Raw genomic sequence first — 13,732 nt, 5'->3', positions numbered from 1 at the left:
ATAGATTCAAAACTGAGGGAGATAGAATTTTGGAAACAAAGGAACTCAAGGGATATGGGGATAGGTCGGGAAAGTGGAGTTGAGGCCGAAGATCAGCGATGACGCTGTCAAATGGCGGAGCAGGCTCGAGGGACTGAATGGCCAACTCTTGCTCCTTTCGCTGATGTTGGTCCGCTGGAAAAGCAGAACTTGCCAGCTGTTTTAAAACTTTTAGCCTGAACAGGGACTTGAACCCTGGACCCTCAGATCACTACTTGTTTTAAAAGTCTGATGCTCTACCGACTGAGCTATCCAGGCTCGCTGTTGGATTGGTTTCCATCATACAGATTCATGGTGGGACTCTGAATTATCCCTGTCGATGGAGAAGAAGGGGAGAATTCCTTTTTACAATTTTCAGCAACGTGTTGAGGAGAATCCTTGGTTCTGTTGAACATGATGTAAGAAACATGGACAGCGAACTCGTGAGTTTACAATTCTTCTTGTTTGTACAAAATGTCTTGTCATTCGTTCGCAGCAATAAAAAATAAAACACTTTACCCAATGGCTCAAAAGCTGAACTTGTTCCACACGAGAGCTGGGAAAGGCCTCTCGACATTTCAGCCGATCAACAATTGAAAGCTGAATAATTTCACCCGTTACACCGTGACACCAGGCAGCAGATTTGCCTCCCGAATTTTCCCTACACGACACTTCAAACCGATGAATCCCTGCTTCACGGAAAGAAGAATTGTGTGTTTGGTTCTTTAGATTTAAAGATGTCGTGCCGGCCGCTTTACCATTTCAGCTCTCGCCAATCGCCCCCTCTCCCTCCTATAAACAAATAAACTCTCACCTGCTATTGCAAGACGGGAGGCCAGAGGAGCCTCAGTGCCCACATGGGGACATGAAGAAGTCGATGTGTTATGGAACCGGTTGTACCTTGAACTCCAGTCAAAATGTTTAGAAGGTTCAACTACTTTAGATGGCGCTGAAACTCACAACCCCAGCATTTCTCGAGTGTAGAATTATTGTAGAAATAACGCGCGATGACCGATTGCTCCACTGGAGCCGCGCACGGTCTGTGTCCCCAGTGCTCCCATCAAACAGCTTCATCCTCGGTCTCTCAATTATCACTTCCTCATCTTTCCCACACAGAAACCTCCAAACAAGAGGCGATTCGTTAAACATCCGCAGTGACCTTTAAAAGCCGTGGAATCTGAAACAAAACCCCAGACGATAAGAACTTTTAATTATATTATTATTATTAACTTAAGGACAATTATTTTCATGCTACTTTGAGGATTCGGGGAAATTGGGAGCTGAAACTAAGAAACTCTCTCTGAGCTGTCGGTGATTGGAGAGATGGGCGTTATTTCATTTAAAAACCGAGGCTCGGAACTTCCTGATGGAGAAGTGTGAGAGAAGATTGTGGTTAGTGGCAGTTGCCGGGGAGATCGAGAGGAGAGGGAGAAAAGCCAAAGTCACAGCTGTGACAGCTCAAGTGCTCTGCTTATCTGTAATATTCAGACAGTAATGTACAGTACAGGACAAACCAGTTTGGTATCGGTTATCAAAAATACTAAAAGTCCCGGGTTCAAAGGCGGATTTGTGAAGAGGGAACTGATTTAACCGCCAGACCGAAATCATTCCCCATGAATCTGAAGCGTCTTGCGGAAAACGGCAGTGCGAACTGTTCTGTTCGTGTCATGACTTGAAAGACCCTCCAATTACCGACAGTATCTTTGAACGAGTTGTGCAGTAAAACCGCGATAGAAGCCGCTTTGCATTCGTCAAACGTGTCGGTGACGATATTGGAGGTGATCAGGGTCGATTTCAATGATTTGAAATCTCACCATGTGACCCGGAGATTGACGGCAGAATCGAGTTTTTCCTGTAAGTCCTGAATTGAAGGGAAAGGCGCAACAAGCAGGTCGGAGAAATGAAGGGCAGAAAATGTGGATGAAACTTGGACGAGTGAAAATCCCTGTATGTTGGAAGACTCAGTCCCCAGTGGTGGAGAGGATTGGGATTTCAAGCTGTCTCACAGCTCACACACACACCATTGGCTCATTTAATCACCTTCAACAACTCGAATACATCAACACTTAATCTTCTATACACAAGGAAATACAAACCTTTTCTCTGCAACTTGTCCGCATAATTTAAACATTTTAGCCCCGGTATAATTCTGGTGAATCTGCACTGCACCCCCTCCAAGGCCAATATATCCTCCCTGAGGTGTGGTGCGTCGAACTCATTTAGTCCCTCAGGCCAGGCCCACTGCCTCCGTGAGTCGATCTCCTGTATGGTCCCTAATCGTCCCCGCCCCTCCTCTTACGACCCGTTTACTGTTAACATGCCTGCAGAAGACTTTTTGATTCACTTTTATGTTTCCCGCTTCATCTTACTCTCTATCTCTCTTATTATCGAGGGAGCTCTGACTTTAGTTGCCCTACCTTTCTACCTCGTTGGAATGTACCTTCTATGTCCCCGAATCATCTTTTTAAAAGGCGCCCACTGTCCAATTATAATTTTGCCTGACAATCTTTGATTCCAATTTACCGGGGCCAGATCTGTTCTCATCCCACTGAAATTGACCCTCATCCAATTGAGTACTTTTACTTTAGAGTGGACAGAGTCCATTTCCATAGCTATTCTAATCCTTATGATACTGATCACTGCTCCCTAAATGCTCCCCCACTGACACTTGCTCCACTTGGCCCGCCTCATTCCCTTGAACCAAGTCCAGCAATGCCTCCTTCCTCAGTGGGCCAGAAACATACTGGTCGAGAAAGTTATCCTGAACACATTTCAAAAATTCTTCCCCTTCTTTGCGCCTTATATTATTGTTATCCCAGTCTATATGAGGATAGTTGAAATCCCCTGTTATCACTACTCTATGGCTTTTGCACCTCTCTCTAATTTTCCTGCAAATTTGCTCCTCTATATCCGTCCCACGAGCTGGTGGCCTATAGAATACACCAAGTAATGTAATCGCACCTCGATTGTTCCTTAACTCGAACTCAGTACCCAGGAGAAATTCCTTCGTTCCTGGGAACTTTGTATTAAGCAGAAGTTAGCAGCAAAAAGTGTTCGTGGTGGGACTGAGAAATGCTGAAACAGCCGGCACCCTGGAAAACAGAGCTCCAAGTATCGGTTTAAATAAAGTCCTGAACTGACAGAGCGGCGGGCAGATGAGGATTGAATTAAATCCCAATTCACTGAATCGAAACAAGGTTTAAATAAGTGAACCTGTCAGGAGTGGGATTCCTGAGCTTGTGTGTGAGCTGAAACTGGATCGGCCCCGTTCTGTCAAGACTGAATGGCAGGCGGCTCCCAGACAGGGCTCAGGCCGGGACTGGCAGCTCTCCGCTGGGAACGGCTGGATTGGAGAGCGGGGCTCCTGCGGTGTTGCTGCTGCTGCTTCCGCCTCTTCGAGTCCCTGTGGCGGTCGGTACCGATCTCCCTCCTATGGATCCGGCTCCAGGTGGGCGCTGTGGACCTCGTGGCGCAACGGTAGCGCGTCTGACTCCAGATCAGAAGGATGCGTGTTCGAATCACGTCGGGGTCATTGCATTTTCACAATGTTTCAGTATCACTGTTTTATCGCGGGGCAGTCTTTCAGGGATGGTCTGTTCACTGTGTGTAAAATAATATTTATCACAGAATGAACACACCACAGAAGGAGGCCATTCAACCCATCAATCCCTTACCTGCCTTTTGTAAGATCAATCCCATTGGTCCCATTCCCCGTCCCTTTCCCCGTGGCCCTGCATTTTCCCCTTCAAGTATTTATCAAATTCCTTTTTAAAAGCCACGATTGAATCTGCTTCCACCGCCCTTTCAGGCAGCGCATTCCAGATCATAACCATTCGCTGCGTAAAAAAGATTTTCCTCATGTCGCCTTTGGTTCTTTTGCCAATCACCTCAAATCTGTGTCCTCTGGTTCTCGACACTTCCGCCAATGGGAACAGCTTCTCTTTATTAACTTTATCTGAACCCTTCATGACTTTGAACACTTCTATCAAATCTCCTCTGAACCTTCTCTGCTCGAAGGAGAACAACCCCAGCACAGGGTAAATGCGGTCAATTAGCTCCAATTTATTTATTTGGGCATTAAACAAAATGTGAAAGACTGGCAAGGCGTTGTGTGAACGGAGCTCACTGCTTGAAGACAATAAATCCAATCACTGTGTGGGCGCTGGGTTAAAATCTCACGACTGATAGAATTTCTGGCAATGTTCATTTTGACCTGTTCGCAGAAAACCCGATTGTCGTGCGATGGAGCAGAGGATGTGAAAGAAGCTGAAAGTGGAAGTGCAGATATTAGTTTCATCACAGTGACTGGACACGTTTCCACAGGTTCGGGTCTCTCACCTTAAGATTCTTTCCAGCAGAGTGGGACAGGTGATCAGAGTGACCGGGCTCCAGCGGCGCAATCGGTCAGTGCGCGGTCCGTATCTGACAGCACAGGGTCGGGAAATACCGAGGTTGTTAATTCGAGTCTCACCGAGATCAAACCATCCTTTTCCTTGTGAACATTTCGACCGGAGTTGAAGGTACAATTGGTGTGTTCCAAAATGCATCTTATTTGAATTGCCATGTGGTTCCTCCGGATTACGCTGTTGCAATAGCAGATGAGATGTTCAGTATTACTTGTTTACAGGAGGGACGCTGCGGTTTTGGAGACACAAACTATGATTTTGATCCATCTACAAATCGTGGGATTTAACTGGAGCTTTAAACCAGCGCCTTAGACCGCTCAGCCAGGATACTTTCCAACCTACACTTCAGGAGCTAGTTTTACAGGAATAGAATTACTACAAGCAAGAATTCTACCCCTCCAGCACCAATGCTCACACGGCAGCAGGATGCATGTGTCCAGTGAGAAACCTGTCTGAAGGAACATGCAGTCTGACAGAGCCGGAAGTCCAGCAGATTGACTTTCGGTCTGAGCAGATGTTGAGTCTCCTTCTGAGAGAGTTTCGCCAATCCAGCTCAGAGTGGATTAAGAATCATAAATCCGGGTGTGACTGGAGCCACTTGTGTGAGATGAAGTGTCGGGGGCAGTTTCACATCCTTGACGGACATCAATGATCCTGTTGCGGATTTGCTGCAAAATTTCACTTCCCAGCTCCCGATACTAAAATCCAACTCTGGTGGGACTCAAGCCCACAACCTTTGAATGTCTTCTACCAACCATTAAGTAGAAGTCCAACACGCTATCCATTGCGCCACAGAGTCAGTTATACAACGTGAGGGAGAGCGGGGATCCTGTGCTGTGGTTGAGGCGGTCAGGCTGCTCCTCTTTCCGCCTCTCACATTCCGAGAGCCGCGGCAGCAGTCTGCACCGATCGCCCTTCAATGGATCCGGCTCCAGCCGCTTGTTGTGGGCCTGGTGCAAGAACAGTCGCGTCTGACTCCACATCAGAAGGCTGCGTGTTTTGAACCAGGTTGAAATCACAACATTTTCACTGTGGCTCAGGGTCCTGCCGACTGATTTTAGATCGGGACAGTGTTTTAGCGATGGGATGTTCAGTGTTTGTGCAACAATATCAAAATTATTTTTTTTTTCTGTTACTTTCTATTTACACCCTCTCCAGTTTTATGTAGAAACGGTTTACAATGTTTAAGGGATGTGGTGTGCAGTGTTTGTGGAATCAGTGTAATTAAATTTGATACTTTCATCTGTTCCTTCTCCAACCCAGACTCTTATCATTAGATTTGTACCTTCACCCTGTTTAAAATAGGTTACTCAGTGATAGAAATAAATCAGTAACAACCCCGAAACCTCAGCGGGTATATTTGTTCCAATACCTTGTGATGGTCTCGATTTCCATTCAAATTTTCAATCAGCAATTTCCAACGGGTGTTTTGGGTTTGACAAACTAATTTAAGTACTTGACTGGTTCCTGGAAATGATCCAGTGGGGATTTCCTTACCCGTACAGATGTAGAAATAAATACATTCCATCATTTCACAAATGTCAGTTGTGTAAATAAATATATCGCGATCTGTAAGATGGAAAAGCAGCTCTTCATGTTCATGAACAAATTTCCTCATTTTATTTTATTAATCCACTTACGTTTCAATGTAGAACATATATTCAGAGCATCCCTCGAAACTTAAAGAATGGTAAAACAATTGCAGATTTTACAAACACATAACACGCTATCGTATAATTAAGATTAATCCCTACTTTGTGAAAGTTGTATTCTAATTGTGTTTATGATGTTAAGAAAAATATTTCTCGATGTACATCCCCAACTTAACGGAGAAACTAAGATGAAAACCGAAAGGGTTTTTCAAAAACGATTTGATCGGTTCCCCTTCTCCTTTCTTTAATTGTTCATCTTGTTCCATTTGCTTCATTTTTTCCTCAGTCATTTATGGCGAATTTTCTATCTGTTTACGTTCTTAAATATTTGATTTGTTTGTTCCCTACCTCTTGACTTGTGATTTGTTGACCTCCAGGTTGAAGTCTGAAACAGAAATGTGTTTATATTCAGGCGTGACTCTGAAGTGTGAGACCGAGAGGTGATGCCGGATGTGTGACCGAGAGAACAACTGCTGGAGGCGGAACTGTCCGTGACCTAACATACCCCGTGTGGCATTGCTCATGGTCGGTCGGATGACAATGTTTTATATTGACTGAACGGCTATGTATATAACACACAACGGATTTACTGCTGCTTTAACTCCACAAAGTACAATCACCATAAATGACCAAAGTCTCAGATCAGTTCGAATTGAATTACTGTTGGTGAGGGGAGTTTGTACATTGGAAGGAGTTTATATATTTACAGCTCCAGGTAAACCTGCAAACCTCCCTCACCTGTAGGTTACGTCACCATGAGGTGTCGACCTTTCTTTGCGCTTCTGGACTTCTGAAGTGTGATTGAACCTGACCAAAAGTTTCCTATAATTAGTGAGGAAGGAAGGTGTCAGTGTAAATGGGAGATATAAACGTGGATATTTCACTGGGTACCATGGGAACCAGATACACTGCTCATTCCAGTTATTGGTCCAGCAGGAAACAGAAATCATTCTCTTCAACTGTACTCGCCCGAAGGAAAAGGAAAGAAACAAAACTGCTCAGTTCTTTGTTTTCGCTTCTTCTGCTGGTTTACGTTCACTCACCGAGAAAGTGACAGAGAGACTGAGAGATTGGATTGGCTGTTTCACTTTATAATCTATTACACTTTGTAATTATTATAAGAGACGGTTCCATCCAAACTATCCTGTGCCTGACAGTCTCATTGATTCTAAGATGTGCTCTGAATGAGTTTCTACTAATTGCACATTGTGGAGAAAAGCTGAACGCCGAAAACTGCTCTGAAACCAGCTTCACTTCACAACCTTTAATGGAGATTGGTTGCTGGTTGTAGGTAAAGAAGTTTGTAAAATAAGCCCTCGAGAGCAATATCCTCAAAACTTGTTTTGGACACATTCGCAGGTCAAATATCTCACATTTAATATAACAAATATTCAAATATATCACAAGTGTTAATATTAACGAGGAAGGAGGCATTGCTGGATCTGGTTCTGGGGAATGAGGTGGATCAAGTGGAGCAAGTGTCACTGGGGGAATATTTAGGGAACGGTGATCATAGTATCATAAGGTTTAGATTAGTTATGCAAAAGGAGAAGGAGCTATTTTGAGTAAAATACTTGATAGGAGGAGGGCCAATTCAAGTGGGTTGAGAACGTACCTGGCCCGTGTAAATTGGAATCAAAGATTAGCAGGCTAAAATGTAATCGAACAATGGGTGGCCTTTAAAAAGGAGATGTTTCGGGTACAGTCTAGGTAGATTCCTAGGATGGGGGAAGGCAGGGCAACTAAAGTCAGAGCCCCCTGGATGAGGAAAGAGATAGGGGGTTAAATGAAGCAGATAAAGGGGGTTTATGACAGATGTCAGTTTGACAATACAAGTGAGAACCAGGCTGAATATAGGAAGTACAGTGAAAAAGTAAATAAGTGGGGTAAAGAGAGAATATGAACATAGATTGGCGGTTAACAGAAGAGGTAATCCAAAAGTCTTCTGTAGGCATATAATTAGAGAAATGGGAATAAGAGGAGGGGTGGGGCCGATTAGGGACCAAAATGGAGATCTACGCATGGAGGTAGAGGGCATGACTGAGGCACTAAAAGAGTAATTTGCATCTGTCTCTACCAAGGAAGAAGATGCGGCCAAAGTCACAGTAAAAAGGGAGGTAGTTGAGATACTGGATGGGGTGAAAATTGATACAGAGGAGGCACTTGAAAGGCTGGCTATGCTTAAAGTTGATAAGTCACCCAGTCCGGATGGGACGCTTTCAAGGTTGCTGAGGGAAGTAAGGGTGGAAATTTCAGAGGTCCTGGTCATAATCTTCCAATCCGCCGTGGAAGCGGGGGTGATGCCAGAGGACTGGATAATTACCAATGGTGCATCCTTGTTTAAATAGGGTGTAAGGATAAACCCAGCAACTACAGACCAGTCAATTTAAACTCGGAGGTGCGGATACGTTTAGAAACGATGATCTGGGCCAAAATGAATAGTCACTTGGGCAAGTGTGGATTAATAAAGGAAAGCCAGCATGGATTTGTTAAAGGCAAATCGTGTTTAACTAACTTGAGTAAGGTAACACAGAGGGTTGATGAGGGTAATGCGGTTGATAAAATGCCACACAACAACAAGAAGAACAACTTGCATTTATTTCGCGCCTTTAACGTCATAAAACTTATCAAGGCAACTCACAGGAGCGTAATCAAACAAAATTTCATACTGAGCCACATAAGGAGGTATTAAGACAGGTGAATAAAATCTTGGTCAAAGATGGAGGTTTTAAGGAGCATCTTAAATGAGGAGAGAGAGGTGGAGAGGCGGAGAGATTCAGGGCAGGAATTCCAGAGCTTAGGGCCGAGGCAGCTGAAGGCACGGCCGCCAATGGTGGAGCGATTAAAATCGGGGATGCACAAGAAGCAAGAATTGGAGGAGCGCAGAGATCTCGGAGGGTTGTGGGGCTGGAGGAGGTGACAGAGATAGGGAGGGGCGAGGCCATGGGAGCATTTGAAAACAAGGAGGAGAAATGTAAGGCTGGTGGAAGTGATGGGGAGGCCATGGAGGGATTTGAAAACAAGGATGAGAATTGGTGGGCTGTGGGAGGTTACAGAGATAGGGAGGGGGGGTGCCATGGAAGGATTTGAAAACAAGGAGAATTTTAAAATCGAGGCGTTCTGCGACCGGAAGCCAATGTAGATCACCATGAATTTGAGGAGCGCCGAGGTCTCGGAGGGCTGTCGGGCGGTAGGAGGTTACAGAGATCGGGAGGGGCGAAGCCGTGGAGGGATTTGAAAACAAGGATGAGAATTGTAGGGCTGTAGGAGGTTACAGAGATAGGGAGGGGCGAAGCCATGGAGGGATTTGAAAACAAGGATGAGAATTTTAAAATCGAGGCGTTCCCGGACTGGGATTCAATGTAGGTCAGTGATCACAGGGGAGATGGGAGAACAGGGTTAGGTTACGGGCAGCAGAGTATTGGATGAGCTCATGTTTATTGAGGGTGGAAGATGGGAGGCCAGCCAGGAGACCATTGGAATAGTCCAGTCTTGAGGTAATACAATAAGCTTGTAAGCAAAATTGAAGCTATTGGAATAAGTCGGGGCAATGGCAGCATGGATGCGAATTGGCTAAATGACAGGAAACAGAGTGTAGTGGTGAACGGTTGTTTCTTGAAGGTATACAGCGGTGTTCCCCAGGGGTCGGTATTAGTACCGCTGATTTTTTGATATATATTGATGACTTGGACTTGGGTGTACAGGACACAATTTCAAAAATTGCAGATAACACAAAAGTTAGAAGTGTAGTAAACAGTGATGAGGATAGTAATAGACTTCAAGAGGACATAGACTGGCTGGTGGAATGGGTGGACACGTGGCAAATGAAATTTAATGCAGAAAAGTGCGAACTGATATATATTGGAAGGAAGAACGAGGAGAGGCAAAATAAACGAAACGGTACAATTCTAAAGGGGGTGCAGGAACAGCGACCTGGTGGTATCTGTGCACAAATCTTTGAAGGTGGCAGGACAGATTGAGAATGCAGTTAAAAAGGATACTGGATCCTGGGTTTTATAAATAGAGGCGTAGAGCACAAAAGCAAGGAAGTTATGTTAAACCTTTATAAAACATTGGTTCGGCCGCAACTGGAGCATTGTGTCCCAATCTGGGCACCACAGTTTAGGAAGGATGTGAAGGCCTTAGAGAGGGTGCAGAACAGCTGCAGAAAAGAGGGTGCGGAAATGGTTCCAGGGATGAGGGACTTCAGTTCCAAGAATAGACTGGAGAAGCTCGGGTTGTTCTCCTTAGAACAGAGAAGGTTGAGAGGAGATTTGATGGAAGTGTTCAAAATCATGACGGGTTTAGATAAAGTGAATACGGAGAAAGTGTTCCCATTGGCGGAAGGATCGGGAACCAGGGGACACAGATTTAAGGTGATTGGCAAAAGAACCAAAGGCGACATGAGGAAAAAAATAAGCAGCGAGAAGTTCTGATCTGGAATGACTGCCTGAAAGGGCGGTGGAAGCAGATTCAATCGTGGCTTTCAAAAGGGAATTGGATAAATAGTAGAAGGGAAAAATTGCAGGGCTGTGGGAAAAGAGCGAGCGAATGGGACTAACTGGAATACTCTTACAAAGAGCCGGTACAGACTCGACGGGCCGAATGACCTCCTTCTATGCTCCAACGATTCAATGATTCGTCAAGCTCAAAGTGCTTGCTAATTCAATGAGAGGTCCGTCTGTACAAAGAACAAGCACTTCCGCATTGCAGTTCTGCAGTCATTTCCTTGTTGGCTCCGGAATTAATACAAATACCACACTGTGTTATTTTGTCGTTTAATTCACAAATGAGGTAAATATCAGAGAGAATAAATAGGCACCGCTGGGAATCGAACCGATGACTTTTTGTTACGAACAAGGCAATTTGCCCAGCTTCGCCAAGGAGACAAATTAAGCTGCAAAGACCCCAGCTCCTCTGACTGATACCGAGCATCTACCTGTCACTGTCTGATAGTGTTTGAGACAGTTTGTATTTTCCCATTTCTCTTGTCTATTTCGCTGTGTTTACCGATACTCTGTATCTCTCGCTGTGTTTACCGATACTCTGTATCTCTCGCTGTGTTTACCGATACTCTGTATCTCTCGCTGTGTTTACCGATACTCTGTATCTCCCGCTGTGTTTACCGATACTCTGTATCTCTCGCTGTGTTTACCGATACTCTGTATCTCTCGCTGTGTTTACCGATACTCTGTATCTCTCGCTGTGTTTACCGATACTCTGTATCTCTCGCTGTGTTTACCGATACTCTGTATCTCCCGCTGTGTTTACCGATACTCTGTATCTCTCGCTGTGTTTACCGATACTCTGTATCTCTCGCTGTGTTTATCGATACTCTGTATCTCTCGCTGTGTTTACCGATACTCTGTATCTCTCGCTGTGCTTACCGATACTCTGTATCTCTCGCTGTGTTTATCGATACTCTGTATCTCTCGCTGTGTTTACCGGTACTCTGTATCTCTCGCTGTGTTTACCGATACTCTGTATCTCTCCCTGTGTTTACCGATACTCTGTATCTCTCGCTGTGTTTATCGATACTCTGTATCTCTCGCTGTGTTTACCGGTACTCTGTATCTCTCGCTGTGTTTACCGGTACTCTGTATCTCTCGCTGTGTTTACCGATACTCTATCTCTCGCTGTGTTTATCGATACTCTGTCTCTCTCGCTGTGTTTACCGATACTCCGTATCTCTCGCTGTGTTTATCGATACTCTGTATCTCTCGCTGTGTTTACCGATACTCTGTATCTCTCGCTGTGTTTACCGATACTCTGTATCTCTCGCTGTGTTTACCGATACTCTATCTCTCGCTGTGTTTATCGATACTCTGTCTCTCTCGCTGTGTTTACCGATACTCCGTATCTCTCGCTGTGTTTACCGATACTCTGTATCTCTCGCTGTGTTTACCGATACTCTGTATCTCTCGCTGTGTTTACCGATACTCTGTATCTCTCGCTGTGTTCACCGATACTCTGTATCTCTCGCTGTGTTTACCGATACTCTGTATCTCTCGCTGTGTTTACCGATACTCTGTCTCTCTCGCTGTGTTTACCGATACTCCGTATCTCTCGCTGTGTTTATCGATACTCTGTATCTCTCGCTGTGTTCACCGATACTCTGTATCTCTCGCTGTGTTTACCGATACTCTGTCTCTCTCGCTGTGTTTACCGATACTCCGTATCTCTCGCTGTGTTTATCGATACTCTGTATCTCTCGCTGTGTTTACCGATACTCTGTATCTCTCGCTGTGTTTACCGATATTCTGAACCGCTGCAGTCCGTGTGGTGAAGGTTCTCCCGCAGTGCTGTTAGGGAGTTTCAGGATTTTGACCCAGCGACGATGAAGAAACGGCGATATATTTCCAAGTCGGGATGGTGTGTAACTTGGAGGGAAACGTGCAGGTGATGTTGTTCCCATGTACCTGCTGCTCTTGTCCTTCTAGGTGGTAGAGGTCGCGGGTTTTGGAGGCGCTGTTGAAAAACCTTGGCGAGTTGCTGCAGTGCATCCTGTGGATGTTTAGGGTGGTGGATGGGGTGCCAATCAAACGGGCTGCTTTATCCTGGATGGTGTATGAACTGTGGGTGTGTATATATGAGTGTGATGTTTATATATGAACTGTGGGAGTGTATATATGAGTGCGATGTTTATATATGAACTGTGGGTGTGTATATATGAGTGCGATGTTTATATATGAACTGTGGGTGTGTATATATGAGTGCGATGTTTATATATGAACTGTGGGTTTGTATATATGAGTGCGATGATTATATATGAACTGTGGGTGTGTATATATGAGTGCGATGTTTATATATGAACTGTGGGTGTGTATATATGAGTGCGATGTTTATATATGAACTGTGGGTGTGTATATATGAGTGCGATGTTTATATATGAACTGTGGGTGTGTATATATGTGTGTGATGTTTATATATGAACTGTGGGTGTGTATATATGAGTGCGATGTTTCTATATGAACTGTGGGTGTGTATTTCTGAGTGCGATGTTTATATATGAACTGTGGGTGTGTATATATGAGTGCGATGTTTATATATGAACTGTGGGTGTGTATATATGTGTGCGATGTTTATATATGAACTGTGGGTGTGTATATATGAGTGCGATGTTTATATATGAACTGTGGGTGTGTATATATGAGTGCGATGTTTATATATGAACTGTGGGTGTGTATATATGAGTGCGATGTTTATATATGAACTGTGGGTGTGTATATATGAGTGTGATGTTTATATATGAACTGTGGGTGTGTATATATGAGTGCGATGTTTATATATGAACTGTGGGTGTGTATATATGAGTGCGATGTTTATATATGAACTGTGGGTGTGTATATATGAGTGTGATGTTTATATATGAACTGTGGGTGTGTATATATGAGTGTGATGTTTATATATGAACTGTGGGTGTGTATATATGAGTGTGATGTTTATATATGAACTGTGGGTGTGTATATATGAGTGTGATGTTTATATATGAACTGTGGGTGTGTATATATGAGTGCGATGATTATATATGAACTGTGGGTGTGTATATATGAGTGCGATATTTTTATTTGAATTGCGGAATGAACAGGATGGGCAATTCCTCCTGGGGTTATATTTTTTTGAAGACAATGACATACAGTGAAATTTTGACATGAG

The 13,732-nt window shown here is 44.2% G+C and overlaps 2 non-coding genes across 2 annotated transcripts; one reads left to right on the top strand and one right to left on the bottom strand.

Moving 5' to 3' along the window:
* Nucleotides 1-212: 212 nt before the first annotated feature.
* Nucleotides 213-297, bottom strand: trnak-uuu (transfer RNA lysine (anticodon UUU)). Its single transcript is given in 2 exon segments — nt 213-248; nt 261-297. It is a non-coding gene; the product is annotated as a tRNA-Lys (tRNA).
* A 3,181-nt stretch (nt 298-3,478) lies between these two features.
* Nucleotides 3,479-3,550, top strand: trnaw-cca (transfer RNA tryptophan (anticodon CCA)). The gene has a single exon. It is a non-coding gene; the product is annotated as a tRNA-Trp (tRNA).
* The last annotated feature ends 10,182 nt before the right edge of the window (nt 3,551-13,732 follow it).

The sequence above is a fragment of the Heptranchias perlo genome, unplaced genomic scaffold, assembly GCF_035084215.1.
Source record: "Heptranchias perlo isolate sHepPer1 unplaced genomic scaffold, sHepPer1.hap1 HAP1_SCAFFOLD_1372, whole genome shotgun sequence".
NCBI lineage: Eukaryota > Metazoa > Chordata > Chondrichthyes > Hexanchiformes > Hexanchidae > Heptranchias > Heptranchias perlo.
The sequence above is the reverse complement of the archived record's forward strand: the minus strand, read 5'-3'. Positions and strand labels throughout refer to the sequence as shown.